An 18491-nucleotide genomic window follows, 5' to 3' on the forward strand; every position below is an offset into this window, starting at 1 on the left:
CATGACCCCGTGGACCAGACAACACCAGGCACTCCTGTCTTCCACTGCCTCCCACAGTTTGGTCAGACTCATGTTGGTGGCTTTGAGAACACTGTCCAACCATCTCGTCGTCTGTCATCCCCTTCTCCTTGTGCCCTCAATCTTTCCCAACATCAGGGTCTTTTCCAGGGAGTCTTCTCTTCTCATGAGGTGGCCATAGTATTGGAGCCTCAGCTTCAGGATCTGTCCTTCCAGTGAGCACTCAGGGCTGATTTCCTTCAGAATGGATAGGTTTGATCTTCTTGCAGTCCATGGGACTCTCAAGAGTCTCCTCCAGCACATATCTGCTATCAAATGCTGTTTATCTATTACTTTTACACTTCACTTCAAATCTAACTCAAGCAGAAAGAATAGGAGATGCAGTGTTGCAAAATAAGTCAGTTTATGAGCTGAGAGCAACACTGTTCGTCAAAGGAGCCTTTACTGAAAGGTTAATTAATTTTTGTTCTATTATTATTACCATCCTGCTCCTCTACTGTATTTTGTAAACTGAATTTTGCCTTCACTATTTTGCTCTTTCCATTACTCAGTAGCCCAGGCATTGTTCTAAAATTGGAGCAATCAATATTCATTCAGTTGCAGGACTGCCTCAAGCTGCATGTTGCCCCACCCACCCACCCAAAAAAAGCATACTTCTACAAAAATGAATGCTGCTGATCATCTGATTTATTTTGTTATTATATTCTGTTCCTCTTGTCTAACCATTCAAGCCGAGGGTAGGAGTCTGTCTTTGACCTTTGTGTCTATGAATATATTCTGCTACATCTCATTTGTGCTTACTTTGAATATTGTGGGATTGCCTTCTTAAACCACCTTTTTAAAGCAGATCTTAGGGCTGATTCATAGAATCTTGGAGGTGAAAGGGACCCAAGGGTCATCTAGTCCAACCCCCCTGTAATGCAGAAATTTCAGCTAAAGCATCCATGACAGATGGCCATTCACACACTTGCATTATTTCATGATTCTGAAGTGATTGTTTGAATCCTATTATCCTGTCACGTGAGATAGTGAAAGTTCTGCCTAGTGATACTGTATATTCCTGCATATAAGACTACTTTTTAACCCAGGACAATCTTCTCAAAAGTCGTCTTATATGCCGGGTTGTATTTCTTATACGGCGAGTATATCCCAAACTCTATATTTTAACTGGAAAAGTTGGGGGTCGTCTTATACGCCCAGTTGTCTTATACGCCGGAATATACAGTGTACTTGGTTTGTGATGGCCATGTCTCACAGTAACAACAACAGCAACAACAACAACAACAACAGCAACAACAATTTATTACAGTCAAAGACCAGTTCACATAACTCAATAGTGACAGCGTTCATAAAGATAAAATATACAATTAGAATAAAGGTAAAGGGACCCCTGACCATTAGGTCCAGTCGTGACCGACTCTGGGGTTGCGCGCTCATCTCGCATTATTGGCCAAGGGAGCCGGCATATAGCTTCCAGGTCATGTGGCCAGCATGACAAAGCCGCTTCTGGCAAACCAGAGCAGCACATGGAAATGCCGTTTACCTTCCCGCTGTAGCGGTTCCTATTTATCTACTTGCATTTTGACGTGCTTTCAAACTGCTAGGTTGGCAGGAGCTGGGACCAAGCAACGGGAGCTCACCCCGTCACAGGGATTCGAACCGCCGACCTTGTGACCAGCAAGCCCTAGGCTCAGTGGTGTAACCACAGCGCCACCTGGGTCCCACAATTAGAATAGATTACAGCAATAGCACATGAGTTAAAATTGAAATACACACATACATCCATAAGACTGAGATTTGGGCTACATTAAAAATTGATCCTAAGGCGCCCTAAGAGGGTGATCTGTGCCTACAAATCTGGGCACAGAATCTGGCTACCAGCCAGGTTATCTTGTGATCTTTGCCTAAGAGGAGAGAATTAAGTTTAGACTTGTCTGGAAGATCGGCGAGCCTCTTCAGCAAAGGGTCAATGGTTTCTCTACGAAACTCAGCATAAAAAGGACATCTGAAAAATATATGTTCGGGGCTTCCTATTTCCCTTAATGGGCAGGTGCAAAGTCTCTGTGCCTACGGGACTCTTCCATAGGAGCCTTCCAGAACCAGTGAGGGCAAGACCAAGCTTCTAGCAAGAGTGAAAGCCCTTCTTGCATTTCTGGATGCGAGGAAATTGAGATATGTTGCTGGAGTGGCTACGTATCTCTCATTTTCTCATGTCTCACAGTGTTTCAGCCCTATTGTGATAAAAGACACCTATGACAACACACCATTTATTTATTTATTTATTTGCTTGCTTGCTTGCTTGCTTGCTTGCTTGCTTGCTTGCTTGCTTGCTTGTCATCAAAAGCCAAAATTCTGCAGCCAAATCACCAGTCTCTGCCAATTCAAGTCAATCATAAAAGCTGCAAATTACAGACGTTTTGTTTTAAGCCTTCATTTTCTAAACCATGAATAGTTCATGGAATATATTTCAGAATAGAAACAGCAGAAATTCATTCTAAATTATGACATGACATTTTTTTAAAATAATACTCATAAAGCAAATAATAAAGCAAATATTTGAAAAGGGGCGATATGTTTATGTCAAAGCTGTTGGTTTCATTGGGTTGAAACCAACAGCAGTGACATCACTGTCACAGGGTTAGAAATGTATGAACCAATGAGGCAGAGAAGCATCCCTCTTATCTTTAAATGTGCAACCTTTAGATAATGGGGGGAAACTGGAATGGTTATGGTACTAAAATGCATAATGGAATAGGCTTGCGTTTTTAAAAAAAAGATAAACAGAAGTTTATCAGAAATGGTTGACTCATCTACCAGGTAACCAGCAAAGTTAATCAGGGAATTTGTATTCTAGGCTTTTTTTAGCATTTACTTACAAAATGCTTAGACCAGTTTTATTCCGTTTTTCCTGTACTTGGAGACCAAAACACATCGCCAAATACCAGATACGTATCAGCTTCAAGTTTAATTGTAAAACCTGCCTTAGAATTAAGGTCACCTAAGGCAGAAATGCAGAACTGTGGCCCTTTAGATATTGGATTCCTTTCATCCCTGACCATTGGCCATGCTTAGCTGGGTCCAAAAACATCTGGAGGGTCACAGCTTCCCAGTCACTGATATAAAGGCATATTGAACCTAGTCTAGCCTAGGAATTGAGGTGCTGCAAGCAACTTTCTCTGGACCAAGTTGAGCTGGATTCTTGTGCAGTTCGTTCAGCCACAGAATGCATTGTATGTATAAGCTAGTAGTGTATGTATGTATATGCTATGACCAACTCTACTACAGATACCCTTTTCTTTCAATAAAGGTAACCAACAAAATGGCACAATGAGGCATTTTATCTGTAAGGACTCAGCTATACAGCTGCAAATAAAACATTTTAAGTGTGTTTTAAGTGTGACACAGGATGGCGATGGTGAGCCTTATGGAAAATTCAATGTACAGTGGTACCTCGACTCGCGAACGACTCGATAACCAAATTTTTCGACTTACGAATGGTGGTAATCTTACGAATCTCTCGACATCTAGAAAAAACCTGTGGCGGTTTTAGATAGGTATTTTTCGACTTACGAATTTTTAGATAGGGTTGCTTCGACTTACGAATTTTTCCGTTTTCAATGCATTCCTATGGGAAATCGCATTTCCAATGGTGTTTTTCGACTTACGAATTTTCCGACTTACGAAGGTGCCTTCGGAACGGATTAAATTCGTAAGTCAAGGCACCACTGTATTTTTAAAAATGTTTTTTTAAAAAAATTAAAAAGCATTTTCAAAAAGATTTTTATATGTTTATAAAGATTTTTACAATACCTAAGTTTGTAAAGCAAATTTCTGTATACATCAACCTAACAAAACATATCACCAAGCTTCTTGGAGGAAACCACAGAAATCACTGTTGCCTCATAGTGAACTAGGTTTCTGGTTGTCTTACAAAGTAGAAAATACTGTGTTTCTTTAACTGTAAGGAAGAGCCTACATTTGGCAAGGTCAAACATTTGTTCCTTAAGCACTGAGACAAATAGACAAGTAGATAGAACCTTGCCAAGTCAAAAGCAGTAAGTAAAACCTGGAAATGAAACAGACATTCCTCATTGTTGAAGAATCCTTGAAAGGCACATTAATTAACCAACTACTATCCATCTGGGACGCGGCTGGCGCTGTGGGTTAAACCACAGAGCCTAGGGCTTGCAGATCAGAAGGTCGGCAGTTCGGATCTCTGCGACGGGGTGAGCTCCCGTTGCTCTGTCCCAGCTCCTGCCAACCTAGCAGTTCGAAAGCACGTCAAAGTGCAAGTAGATAAATAGGTACCACTACAGCGGGAAGGTAAAAGGCGTTTCCGTGTGCTGCTCTGTTCGCCAGAAGCGGCTTTGTCATGCTGGCCACATGACCTCGAAGCTGTGCGCCTGCTCCCTCGGCCAGTAAAACGAGATGAGCGCCGCAACCCCAGAGTCGGTCACGACTGGACCTAATGGTCAGGGGTCCCTTTACCTTTATCTTTCTGAAGGATGGGGAAATAGTGGACTTGGACACCCAACTCCCAGCCATTGGCCACGTGGACTATGGCGGATGGGAGCTGGAGTCCAACAACATCTGGAGGGCACCATGTTGGTGGTCAGGTGTCTGTCATTATGAAGGATAAAAGGCACTGTGTGTCTTAAGTTTACTTGTACTGAAAAGAACAACCCACAAGTGTTTAAGGTCCTGTCCTTTTTCATACAGCACTGCTAGTTTATTTGAGTTTGGAAGGTTAGGTGTCCCAGAAGAGAAAAGATGTAAACACCTGGCGACTGTCCTGACATCTACTGGCAGGTGAAAGGGAACCATCTGGGATGAAGGCCATTGCCTAAACTGTTCTAATTCTGTAGTTCCAGAGTCACTCAAGCACATTCCCATTAGCTTCCCATGTCATTTGCCCAAGTAAAATAATGTTTTTTAAGTCCCTTTCTATGATTTAGTCTGAATTTGAACCGTGGTTTGAGGAAACTAAGAAAAGAATATCTCATTTAATCTTGAAAAGCAGAAGATATAGGCACAAACATTTTCTTCTCAGCACTGATTTGAGTTGAGGGGAAAATATTTAAGCACATTATTATTTATAATGTGCCAATGAAGCACATTAAAGCATTAAGCAATGTCTTATATTGCAGCAGGTGTGAGTTTAGCAGTTAACCTTGGTTAAGTGACCTAAAATTAAACTGCCCAGGAAGAATATATTCACACCGTTGGATTGACTTTTCCTAATAAAATTCAATTTATTCCTAATCTAATTAACCCCAACTCAGAATTGCCACTTTTAATTAACAAAAAGGAGAGGTGAATGCAAGCAGATAGGTTAGGGAACTCCCTTTCGTTCTAAAAATGAAGCCCATGATGAGTAAAGACATCTTTTTTTTTCCTGAGTGCCATACAGACATCAAAGTGAGCACAGACCTGGAAAAAATCACCTTTGTATCAATGGCCAAGACGGAAGAGTTAGTGGATATGTTCTGATTTATATTCATGATGTTCTGTCCCCTGATGGTTGCCCCAAATAACCATATCATATCTTCCCATAGTCTTCCAAATATCTTGGAAGAACTGTGATCACTGTACTGCCAGTAATCAAATGTTCTTGATGTAGGTTTCATACAGCATCCGAATCATGCTCTGCCACTGAGCTATGGCCCTTCCTCACACCTGGGACTTGGCAAAACAATTATGGAATTGTCTATTGGTTGCTAGCTAGCAAAGAAGGCTGGCTATAGCTTTGATTCCACTTACAAGTTTCTGCGACAGAAAACTCATTAAATTGTACAACTGAAATAAATGGTAGTGGAAATCTACACATTTATTTATAACTTGATAAAGTATAAAATACTGTATTCCATCTATTCCAATAATCATTCTGAAGAGCCCGATATTCTTGCTGCATGTATATTGGAATCTCTTTCCAAATATTTTGTTTCATTGCTTTGTTTGTTATTGGTTGATGAAAGGAATCATTTTAAAATTGAACGGCTAATGTAATGATACATTTCAGCCAACATAATTGTGGTGCCCGAATTTTAAAATAAATAAAACGGTTTAAAACATTCTTCCAGCTTCAGAAGCAAAGGCTCATATTTTTAGAAAGTGTGAAATTATTCCTTTCAGTATTTTCCATGCTCTCATCTCTAAACACAACATGTACCAAAAGAACAATCAGACAATGTGTCTGGAGGAACCTCTCCAAATTTACACTATGCATGAAACTTAAAATCTTTTTTGACTTTTATAATATCATGACCTGGCTAAACTAAATAAAAATGTATCTAAAAACAAGCAATCAGTGCTGGAGATGCAAAACTTCAAATGCAAAATATATTTCACAAACTGAGCTACCTAAGCCAAGAGGGTCCAGCCCTTCAGATAAATTAATAAGCTTTTGTCCTTATTTGAACCAGTGTTACTACATGAATTCCTTTTTACAGACAACCACTATACGGTTGTTGAGTGGCCATTTTGTGAAAGGCCCTACAACACCAAAACAGTAAATATAAACAGAGACTTTGACATATTTTACAGGGTCAATTGTTATATTGTCAGAGGGCAAGTTCTAATCAGTACAATTATAAAGTGTTGTAAAAGAGCTGAGCCCTCAGCTGTTCTTTCTGTGAGAGGAGAAAGTCTCAGAATCCAGGTATTCATTTGGGAAGGCAGATAATCCTCAAATAATCCTTTTATTTTTAAAGGCACCTCCATTTGTCTTGTTCCCTCTCTGTTTTTTGCTCATTTGTCTAGTCTTCCACTTTCCTGTGATAGCTCGGTCAGTAGAATATGAGACACTTAATATCAGGGTTGTGGGTTCAAGCCCCATGTTGGGAAAAAGATTCCTGCATTGGACTTGGTGAACTCTGTGGTCTCTTCCAACTAGTCAATTCTATTATTCCTTTCTTCCTGTCTGTCTGCCTGCCTGCCTGCCTCTTCTCTTTCTCTCTGTTACTAAAAGTTTGGGGAGGTTGTGAGAGCTGGCTCCTTGGTGGTGGTGGTGGGGAGTTTAGAATAAACCCTGCTCTGGAGAGATTCAACATATGCATATTCATCACTCACTATCTAATTTCTTGAAGTCTTAGCTGAAGAGTGGCAGCTGAAGAGTGTGCTAACAGTCTCCACTGTTATTGTGGTGTGGTACACAACTTATGTGAATGGTGGCCTGTTTCTCACACACTGGAGGCTTGATCTTGCAGTCAGTGAGTGATGAACATGAATGTGGTTAACACTTTACTCTAGGGATTTCCAAATGATATGAGTACCTTTGATTCTCTTCAACCTTTCTCCCTCTGTGTATTTTGCCATGCTTCTTTGTATCCTTGAACATGCTTCTCATTATTTTCCAAAAAGGCCCTTCATTCTCAAGCCCTTTTAATTTAAACCCAGCTTTTGTGCAAAACATTTCATAGGCAGCTGCATTATACTGAATCATAGAAACATAGAATTATAGTGTTGGAAGGGACCGTGAGGGTCACCTAGTCCACGGGTAGGCAACCTAAAGCCTGGGGACCGGATCCGGCCCAATCGCCTTCTCAATCCAGCCTGCGGATGGTCCAGGAATCAGCGTGTTTTTACATGAGTAGAATGTGTCCTTTTATTTAATATGCATCTCTGGGTTATTTGTGGGACATATAGGAATTCGTTTGCTTTTTTTCCAAAATATAGTCCGGCCCACCACATGGTCTGAAGGACGGTGGACCGGCCCACGGCTGAAAAAGGTTGCTGACCCCTGATCTAGTCCAACCCTGTGCAATGCAGGAATCTTTTGTGGGGCTCGAACCCACGACCTTGAGATGAAGAGTCTCATGCTACACAAAGTGAGCTCTCCCAGCACAAATGAGTTAAATCCAACCCAGCCTGTCTGTACTGACAGCAATTCATATCTGAGACAATGGGTGCTTCCACCTGCAACTTAATATTGCAAGCAGGGTGTAGGCAATGATATGAAATACAGGCTGTCGTTTTGATGCCAGTTACATCATGCTGTGGAAAATGTGCATGCATTAGGAGCACTGATCTCATCAATGAACATCTATATGAAAGCACCTAAAGACTACATTTCTGGCCCCATTAAACTCAATAGTAAAAATTCATATGGCTTTAAGATAAGGTTTCATGTACACAGGTTCCAAGTCTTTGTAAAGGCTTTTTTAAATGGTGTTGCAGTAACTGAGGAAATTCTTCACATGCCTGCCGTTGTTGTGTATAATGCAAGAAAAACATTGTTTTTTGCTCTGGACCAGAAGTTCAAGCATGCACATAAATAGCCAGAGCTAGTTATTGTGTGTACAATATAATATTAATTGTCAAGGAAACAGCATTTTTTCAAATCCTTCCACTGATTTTATCATAGAACTTCCCCCCCCTCGCTTTTAGATAGAAAGTCTCTAAAATCTCATCATTCATTACATTTTAACAATTGCCCCCCCTGTTTTTTTAATCCTTCAGCATGGGTTTCATTTTGATCACTTAAACAAAAAAGCAGAACACTTAAGCCTGTGTTGCAACTTCATAACATTGTGAGTTTCCTTGTTCCTGCCACCGGCAGCCAAGGCTGTGGAGGCAAGTGTGAGAGAACACAAAGTGATGACTTCATAATGTGGATTAAAATTCATATATGTCTTCCCATATACATAAAAATATGAGGGCATCATGTGTCTCCAAAGGAAACTGACAGCACAATTCTATGCATGGCTACTCAAAAGTCCTATGGAATTATTGCACAAATCAGCCCGTATTGCTTAGAACTGGGGAACTAGGATACGAGTGTATGCAAAGTTAATTATATGTCACAATTTCAGTTGCCTTTGATTATTAGTTTATGGAAATTAATAGGGTATATATATTTTTTTAAAAAAAATTGCATAAGGCCCTATGTTATTTTATTCCATTGCTTGAACAATTCCTTGGGCCTTTGGTTGTACTTTTATAATTCAATAGCAGACCTCTTCTCTTCCCCTTAGGGTGTCCCTGCTACATATATCATACATTAACTTTTCCTAATCTAGGTGGCTGGGGAAAGAGAGAGAATATCTCTTCACCTTTTTATACAACATCCAGAGCAAGCAAAGGTACGAAGGCTGCAAACTCAGTTTTCCAAAGATCCGCCTTCCTTCAAAGAAGCTTCAAAGAAACAGAACCCATCAAAACTAACCAGTGGTGGTATTGCAAGTCCATCTGTCCAATCCAATTAACTTTTCAGCCACATTTTTTACCAACAGGAGGCTCAAATTAAAAAATGTATCTAGTCTTTCCTTTTTAAAGCCAGGAATATAAAAATGAAGCCAGCTGTTGAAACTTGGAAGCTCTGTACTGTATGCAGCAATTTCTTCAAATATTAAGTGCATGCAGAAATTCTGCTGGGCTTCATAATTTATCCCTTTTAGATCTAGGGCAAAGGCACACAGACCATTTTCTGGTTAGGTGCTGGGTTTTGCAGGTTAATCCAGGACAGTAATGATGATGTCTGATTCTTAGCAGCTTCTCAGTAGCTTATAAAAAAAACTTTGTTCAGTCCTCATCAATGGCTTGGAATAATACAACCCCAAAAGGCTTCCAGCTAGCATAAAGAAGCAGATTGCACTGGCTACCAATTAGTTTCCGGTCCCAAGTCAAAGTGTTGTTTTTGACCTATAAAGCCTTAAACAGCTCAGGACCGCAACACCTCAAGAACCGCCTCTTTCCATTTGAAACTACCTAGACCCTGAGATCATCTTCTGAGGCCCTTCTTTGTGTGCCTCCCCCTCAAGAGGTCCAGAGGGTGGCAACATGAGAACGAGCCTTCTTTGCAATGGCTCCCCATCTGTAGAATGCTCTCCCCAGGGGAATGCACCTGGCGCCTTCATTATACACCTTTAGGCACCAGGCAAAAACATTCCTTTTTTAACCAGGCCTTTGGTTGATCTGATTTACATCCTATGCCCTTTTAAAATGTGGTGTTTTGGGGGGGCTATTGGGTTGTTTTTTATTTTTATTATGTATTTTGGGGTTTTATATCCTGATTGTATTCTGTGAACCGCCTTGAGTCCCCCAGGTATAGGGCAGTATATAAATTCAATAAATAAATAAATAAATAAATAAATAAATAAATAAATAAATAAATAAATAGATCTTGTGATCTTCCCCCTGTGCTGCTATGAGACTGAAATGGCTAGAAACACATGAATTCTGAGCGATCATGGTTTGGTGCCTGTGGAACAGCAGTGAAAAGACCTCTGGTTGGTGCGAAAACTCCAGCTCAATCCATGCCAAATTAGTCACAACAAATCTGCTGTTAAGATAAAGAAATGAACCTCATTTGTGACCATTTTAAGACTGATTTAAATTAGCAGCAGGAATAATTATTCCTGGATAGTACTCCACAAACTTTCTCACAACTTGATTGTAATTCTATATTTCTCCCCATGCTTTTCTCCTCCTGGTGTGTGAGCTTCTCCAGACTATCGATTAAAAACAAAATAATCATATAGCTATTGCCCTGGATCCAGGCAGTGACTTTCCTTAAGGTAGTGCTTCTGTGGGAGAGATCACATTTTCTTTGCATTCAAAGACTGCAAAATATAATCCTGGCGCAGTATATTCATTATTCTCTTCCTCCTTATAATTCTATAGCATTGCCAAGCCCAGACTCTAGAAGAAGTCAGTCTCCAACTCAGGAGGATGGCAACAAATCATGCCTCTTAATGAAAGGTTGGTTTGGGACCCATTGCCTTCCAATTGTCATTGATTTTCTTAGGATGAAAGGGCATTTTAAAAAAACAAGCAGCAGCTTGCAAGCAGACCCAAGAAGTCCAAATGGCATTCTGCAATAATAATGCCTCCCTGTTATTGCTGCCCTGTGAAATGATGCATTTAAATTCCCATTCAGCTACTTGGCAGGAGGGCATTGTCAAAATAAGTTTCACCTAACAGGAAGCCCCTGTTCAGAAGTCAGCTCAGTGTAAAGCAGCATTATTACGGAATGTTTTCCACCTGAGTTCTGGCATTCATCACTTAGGTCCATATTGTATTTGTCAAGTCACTGGAAATCTATGCTATTTGGCGTCTCAGGCTCTTGAAATTGCAACTGGCGGATCAGCCACTTTTTCAGCTTGTACTGTTGTTGCTTTAAAGAAAAGTTTACCATGTTTACAAACCACAGGTCAGGTATAATGGGTCTCAAAGCAGAAATTATTATTTATTAAGGAATTAGAAGATTTCGGTTTAAGGGTGCTTTCAAATAGATGCTTATTGTGGGCAGGGCCAGGCCAAGACAGTTTGGCACCTGAGGCAGACCCCCAAATGGTGTCCCCCTCCCCTCCAGAGAAGAACGGGTGAGGGGAAATCTTCCATCCGCTTGCTTTCCAATATGATCTGTGCACCATATTAATCCCCCCTCTGGCAGTACATTAAAATTACTTGCATTACTGAAAATTCATTATTTTATTCCATTTAAAAAAACCAAAAAACTTAAAAGCAAACGCTGAGGTGCCTACTTTTTCTGATTCCTCCCGCTATTCTGTCCATTTCTCCACCTATAGGTTTCAAGTTTACGATGATGTTTTCTAGAGACCTTAAATTGTCCACAAAGCACATCGCAGAGCTGTTTCCTGGTAACAAAAATAAGCATTTCACACCATCATTTATTGCTATAAATGCATCGCCCCCAAGGATGAGTTTTGTAAAAGGGATTTCAATGCCACAACTATGGCTCACAAAATATGTGGGTACCAAATTCAGAACAGCACCCAGTATTTCCAGTTCTGCCATCCCTTCCATGAAAATTAAAAAAAAAAACCCACTAATTATAGGAGAGCACAACTCAGCTAAAGTATCATATTTTCTGGAAGGTTTTATTGACCAATGTGACTGTTGCATCCTTCAGGTGTAACATATATGCTTCTATAATTTTTCTGACTTTTATGTGTTAATATGTTCAGTGTAATCCCCGGGTGATAAATTTTAAAAGCCTTATTAAAATAAATAATCTAGCAGGTAGTGTAATTTTAATGCAAGTTTAAATCATTGTTTTATAGTTTCTTCTGTGCCCTCTAGCAATCTGCCTTGGTGATATATGTGTGCATTCCTGAAACATGCCACTGACCGAAATTGTTTCTCTGCTATAAACCTTGCCTATCTTTCATCAAAACAAGGAAACTCTAACCGGCATAATTCAGTTTGTGCTCAAGGGACATACAGTACTGGACATCTAGAATGCCTGGCTAATCAATTCACATACAATCTCTCACTTGACAGTGATGGAAAACTAACCTAATCTGGCTTGTTTTTACAAACTTAACATTGGCCAGATTTTCTCCTAAAAATATGCCTGTAGGCATAAGCATTATCACTTAAATAACAAGTTGTTATTGAAGACTTTTGACATGTAGATAACACAATTCCATTATATCATTCAGCTATATTTTATGGCTGAAGCATAACCAGCATGTGATCCCATCTGATTTTTAAACATATGCCTGTGATACCTCAGTAATTAGAGTTTAAGACTTATTCAAAGCCCTACCCATGGTTAACACCAAACATATAAGCAGGAAACAGGGCTACATCAAATAGCCCCACCAGAGAATGCAGATGACCAAAGGGCTTCCACACAATCTGGAACCCCAATCACTCAGGGCTCCCGATTGCATGGAAGCCTGTACCTGTAGCAGCTCCCCGCTTCAGATGTTTGCATTAAACAGGTGAATGTCAGGGATAAGGGCTCTCAACACAGACCTGTGTCTCTCTCATGTCCAAACAGGGCTTAAATATGGTTCCACCAAATACAATTCTGTGCAGGCAAGTGATAATGAATGAGTGCATATTCCATTAAGAGGCACCCTCACAAATTGAAAAGGTGGCATGCTTTTCTCTCTCTGGTCCCAGGGGGGTTTCCGTACTTCAAAGTCCTTGCTGAACAAAGTCCACATGCAGTAGCTTACAAGTTTTCCAAGTCTTCTCAGATAAGCTCTTCTCAGAGTGTTCAGATAACTTCACAGTTTCCCCATTAGTGGGTTAGGACAACTGAAGATAATGCCAATGTATTCACATCTGGCAACCAATGTGCCCCTTTGGTTTCAGATAGTACATGGCTAGAAACCCTGGGACACAAATTTTCATGACCCTCTAGCAGCTGTGGTGGCTCATTTACCAGAAGTGATGTACGTATTTAGTGTTAACTCTGGAAGTTTATACTCAACACAGACCAAACTAAGCCACCTAGGAGGCTTTTTTGCAATAAGATAATTTTAGAAAATGAACGGTATATATCACAATTCTGGTGCTATGATGTAAACTGCCCCCTAGTTAATACAGGGTAGGAGTTTCTTGCCTTTAACTGTTGCTAGAGCTCCCTGTGGTTACTTAAACCAACACAATCAGCAGAGGAATGCCTTGACTTTTGGCTGACAATGAAGCCATTTAACCAGCAAAGAATTTTTGACACAGTACATTTTGTGATAGCATCAGGCTGATTGCTCAAATGACCCAATCTTTCTGTACAGTTGAGTTCAGCTGGATTCACTTTAAATGTTCTGTACAACCCAGGCCAATATGTCCTGTTGCAGAGACAGGAAATTATTTGTCCCAAATATTAGATATACCGAAACAAGGGTGGACAAAAAAGGCATACATTATGCATGCTGTAATAACCAGGACTGTTGCCAAAACAAGTTCCCAAGGAAATTATCTACATTACATTGGCGAGAAGGCAATATCCCCACAAGTCTTCACAATAGTTTCTATTATTAACATTAATAAAACCATTTAAGTGTTTCATATTCTGCGGATACATCGTCATGGTTATTTCCCCTCTTCTCCTGCCTACCCAAAGTAAGTTGTTTCTTCTCTCTATATTAAAAAAAAAGTAAAATGGAATAATTTAAGTTCTCAAGAAAGTAGACATTTACAACAGAATGTGCGAGAGGGTTCAGAGCAAACCACTTATACCAGTTTTGGTTTGGACTTCTGACCTGTGAGTATTCACAAAATATGAGAGATTTATAATTGCATAAGCTTTCCTCTTGTTTTATACACTGAAATGATTGTTTACTGTTCAATCCATTACAATCCTAGATTTCCCTAGTTTCTGTTTGCCCGTGCAAATATATGCCAAATTTACCCGTTCCTCTGTTGTGTCCCTCAGGAAGGGCTCCATGTCTTCTTCCGAAGAAAACTCCTCCCTCTGGGGCATGACACAAAGGGAATTAAGGCATCACAAACAACATCAACTGATACTTATCTCAAGCCTTGAACATTACATTTTTTTTTTTGAAATTGTGGCATTTTGTGCTGGAATCATCAGTCTTATTAAAAAAAATTAAAAATGAAACTACTCCATTCTGCAAGAAAGGCTTCAGTTTTATTTGTCTCTTAATGACATAATTTGATGTGAAAGCTTCACTGCAATAGCACTTTTCTATAGCTTACTATAGCAGAGGTCTTAGGTTGGAATCCTATTGCTCTTCATGTGGAGTGTCTTATCTGAATTGATATATAACAACTGAGAAATTTCGTTGTTCCCGCAAGGAGACAATAAAGATTTCTCCTATTCTATTCTTCCATAGTTGTGATGTCACAAGTCTGGCAGGAACTAATACGCATCTAATAAAGTCCTTAAATACTATGTGTCGCCCCACCCCTGCAATCATAGAGCAAAAGTAGTATTAATAGAGATGTTTTCATAGTTTGCCTGACTAAAAGTACCCAATCCCAAATTTCATTTCTGCACCACCGCTGAATATAAGTGGCCCCCATGAACCGCCACCCCCTCCAATAGTCTGGAGACATTGTACTTGCTGGGGTATAGTACCATCTACCTTGGATTGACTAAAGGGACCCCTGACCATTAGGTCCAGTCGTGACCGACTCTGCGGCGTACAGCTTGCAGGTCATGTGGGCAGCATGACAAAGCTGCTTCCGGCGAACCAGAGCAGCACACGGAAATACCATTTACCTTACCGCCAGAGCGGTACCTATTTATTTACTTGCATTTTGACGTGCTTTCAAACTGCTTAGTTGGCAGGAGCTGGGACCAAGCAACGGGAACTCAGCTTATTCTTGTCAAGCCTCTCACTTAAATACTAATGCCATTGTAATTATATGATTCAGTATAATTCCTACTGCAGTTTGATTTTATGGTAAAGTGTGTGTGTGTGTGTGTGTGTGTGTGTGTGTGTGTGTGTGTGTGTATATATACACACACACACACACAGTGGAACTTCGGTTTATGAACACCTCGGTTTACGAATTTTCAGTTTACGAACGCCGCGGACCTATCTGGAACGGATTAATTCACTTTCCATTACTTTCAATGGGAAAGTTCGCTTCAGTTTATGAACACTTCAGTTTATGAACAGACTTCCGGAACCAATTACACCCATGCTTCGGGTTAAGTACGCTTCAGGTTGAGTACTCCGCGGACCGTCTGGAACAGATTAATCCACTTTCCATTACTTTCAATGGGAAAGTTCGCTTCAGTTTATGAACGCTTCAGTTTATGAACAGACTTCCGGAACCAATTGTGTTCATAAACCGAGGTACCACTGTGTATTTATATATATATATATATATATATATATATATATATATATATATATATATAAAATGAGAAGTACTTATAAATGGCCGTCTACACAGCCTGTTTATTATGAGGTTTATCTAATCAATACAAAAGCTTAGTTGGGGTGTATTTTAAAAAAAATTCTTTGAAAAGTATCTTCAAAGCAACTACTCTGGAAACAGCAGATAGGTGGAGCTTTTTTATCCATCTTTCACACTCTTTTCTGCTGCAATTAGAAATTAATTGTGAAAAATGAATGCGCATTGCACAAGAAAATCCATTGATTCTAATCATGCCCTCTGGAGAAGCCGAAAACAAGTCTGCCCCATCTTTTGGGTGGTAGACCATCAGATATTTGAAGTCAGTGGGCCATGTCATCCTTTCATCTTCTCTTCTCGAGTCTAGGCTAAATGTACTGTATTTATATTTCAGCTTTTCTCCATGGGAGATCAAGGTGGCATGTATGGTTCTCTTCCCTTTTTATCCTTACAACAACCCTGGTAGGTTAGGCTGAGAGACTATGCCTGGCCCAAGGTCACCCAGTGAGCTTTGTGGCAGAGTGAGGGATTTGAACCTTGGTCTGCCAAGTCCCAGTCCAACGCTCTAACCACCACACCACACTGGTTCTCATGCTCCTCCTCATAGGTTTCCAGATTTATACGCCACCTTGAGCCACTCAGAAATCCCAAGGCAACAGACTCGTCTTCAACAACACAGACTTTATTAATCAAGAAGACAGATAAAGGACTCAAAAAAGGTTTATTCACATTTGTAGAAGCCAAGGTTTATTCAAATTTGTACTTTTAAGGATACTCCCCACAGTGACTTAAACGTCAGAGAAACACAAAAATATAATTAGTAATATAAATCCTTCTCCTCATCTGTACCTGGGATCTGATGTCATCATGCATTGTTATATAAGGCTATGCTGTTTAATTGTGTTTGTACTGTATGTGCTGTTTTGGAAAATCCTGGATTTTGGAAGGATAAAACTAGGAGTATGAGATTTGTGTGTGTGTGTAAACGTGCTATTGCAGTGCCTCAGAGTTCTGCAGAGCTACATGTCTCCAACTGGGCTTGTCCGGTAAATTGCCCACTAGATCTTATCAGATGGTAATTTACCTGTGTGTTCGAAGTTTTAATTTTATGCCACTATTTCCAAGCAGGACCCAGGTGGCGCTGTAGGACCCAGGTGGCGCTGTGGGTTAAACCACTGAGCCTAGGGCTTGCTGATCAGAAGGTTGGCGGTTCGAATCCCTGTGACGGGGTGAGCTCCCGTTGCTTGGTCCCAGCTCCTGCCAACCTAGCAGTTCGAAAGCACCTCAAAATGCAAGTAGATAAATAGGAACCGCTACAGCGGGAAGGTAAACGGTGTTTCCGTGTGCTGCTCTGTTCGCCAGAAGCGGCTTTGTCATGCTGGCCACATGACCTGGAAGCTATACGCCGGCTCCCTCGGCCAATAATGCGAGATGAGCGCGCAACCCCAGAGTCAGTCACGACTGGACCTAATGGTCAGGGGTCCTTTTACCTTTATTTCCAAGCAGATTAGGAATATACAACTGTGGGGTTATTAATACCTAACTTAGATCATATATCTCTGACACAAGACAATGCCAAACAGCAAGTTACATTAAATGCACTATTGCATTTAGCATGACTGCTTTTTAAAAACAAAACAAAACAAAAATAGCCTCTAGGTTCTGTGATAGAGCTTCTGAAAAAGAAACAACAGAAGCAACAAATGTCATTTTATATTACCCTTTTCATAAAAGTTATCTGTTGTCACATTAGCCACCGTAAACAGCCTAAATCTAATTTTATGGAAGAGACCATTTTAAAGAATAGAATGTTATCAAAACTAAAGACAAACTCGGTTTTTTTTAAAAAAAAATGTTTTAGTACGCAATGATCTAGCCTCTTGTCATTCTAATAAAAAATTGTCCGATGTTCTTACTCTTTGTCATTTGTCAGCAACGAATTGGCTAGTATCTGTGCCAGCAACTTCAAGCACTGTTTAATGTGTGTTAGAATTTCCATCTTAATAATAGTTTTCTGTTGCCAGGTTGCTACAAAGCAGCTCCCTAAGCCACTATTATTCAGTACCCTGTCAAAGATCTCATATCTACATTAGGTGTTATTATCAACAGTGGTTTGTTTTCTATGCACTCAAAGCAACTTTTTCTTTCAAAATAGAGGTGTAGAAATTGAAGCTTCAAATGCATAGGAGAATAAATTGCCAAGATTCTCATCATATGATAACATTCTTTAAAAGCCCTAAATGGCCTCAGTCCAGCATACCTGAAGGAGTGTCTCCACCCCCCATCATTCTGCCCGGACACTGAGGTCCAGCGCTGAGGGCCTTCTGGTAGTTCCCTCACTGCAAGAAGTGAGGTTACAGGGAAGCAGGCAGAGGGCCTTCTCAGTAGTGGCACCCGCCCTGTGGAACGCCCTCCCATCAGATGTCAAAGAGAATAACAACTACCAGGTTTTTAGAAGACATCTGAAGGCAGCCCTGTTTAGGGAGGCTTTTAATGTTTAGTAGATTATTGTATTTTATTTTTTTGTTGGAAGCCGCCCAGAGTGGCTGGGGAAACCCAGCCAGATGGGCAGTGTATAAAAAAATTATTATTATTATTATTTATTATTATTATTATTATTATTATTATTATTATTATTATTATATTATTATTATTATTATTATTATTATTCAGTGGATAATCAGTTGAGAACCTCCGTTGGGACAACACCAGCTAAAGATGGAATCAGGGATGCTGTTTGAAGAGGTCACGGTTTAGGCAATGATGGGGAATGTGTGACTCTCCAGATATTGTTGGACTCCCAAGTCCCAACATCTCTGATCATTGACCATGCTAGCTTGTTGAGAGGTGGAATCCAACAATATTTGAAGAGCATAGACTCCTCACCC

The sequence above is a fragment of the Zootoca vivipara genome, chromosome 9 (genome assembly GCF_963506605.1).
Source record: "Zootoca vivipara chromosome 9, rZooViv1.1, whole genome shotgun sequence".
Taxonomy (NCBI): domain Eukaryota; kingdom Metazoa; phylum Chordata; class Lepidosauria; order Squamata; family Lacertidae; genus Zootoca; species Zootoca vivipara.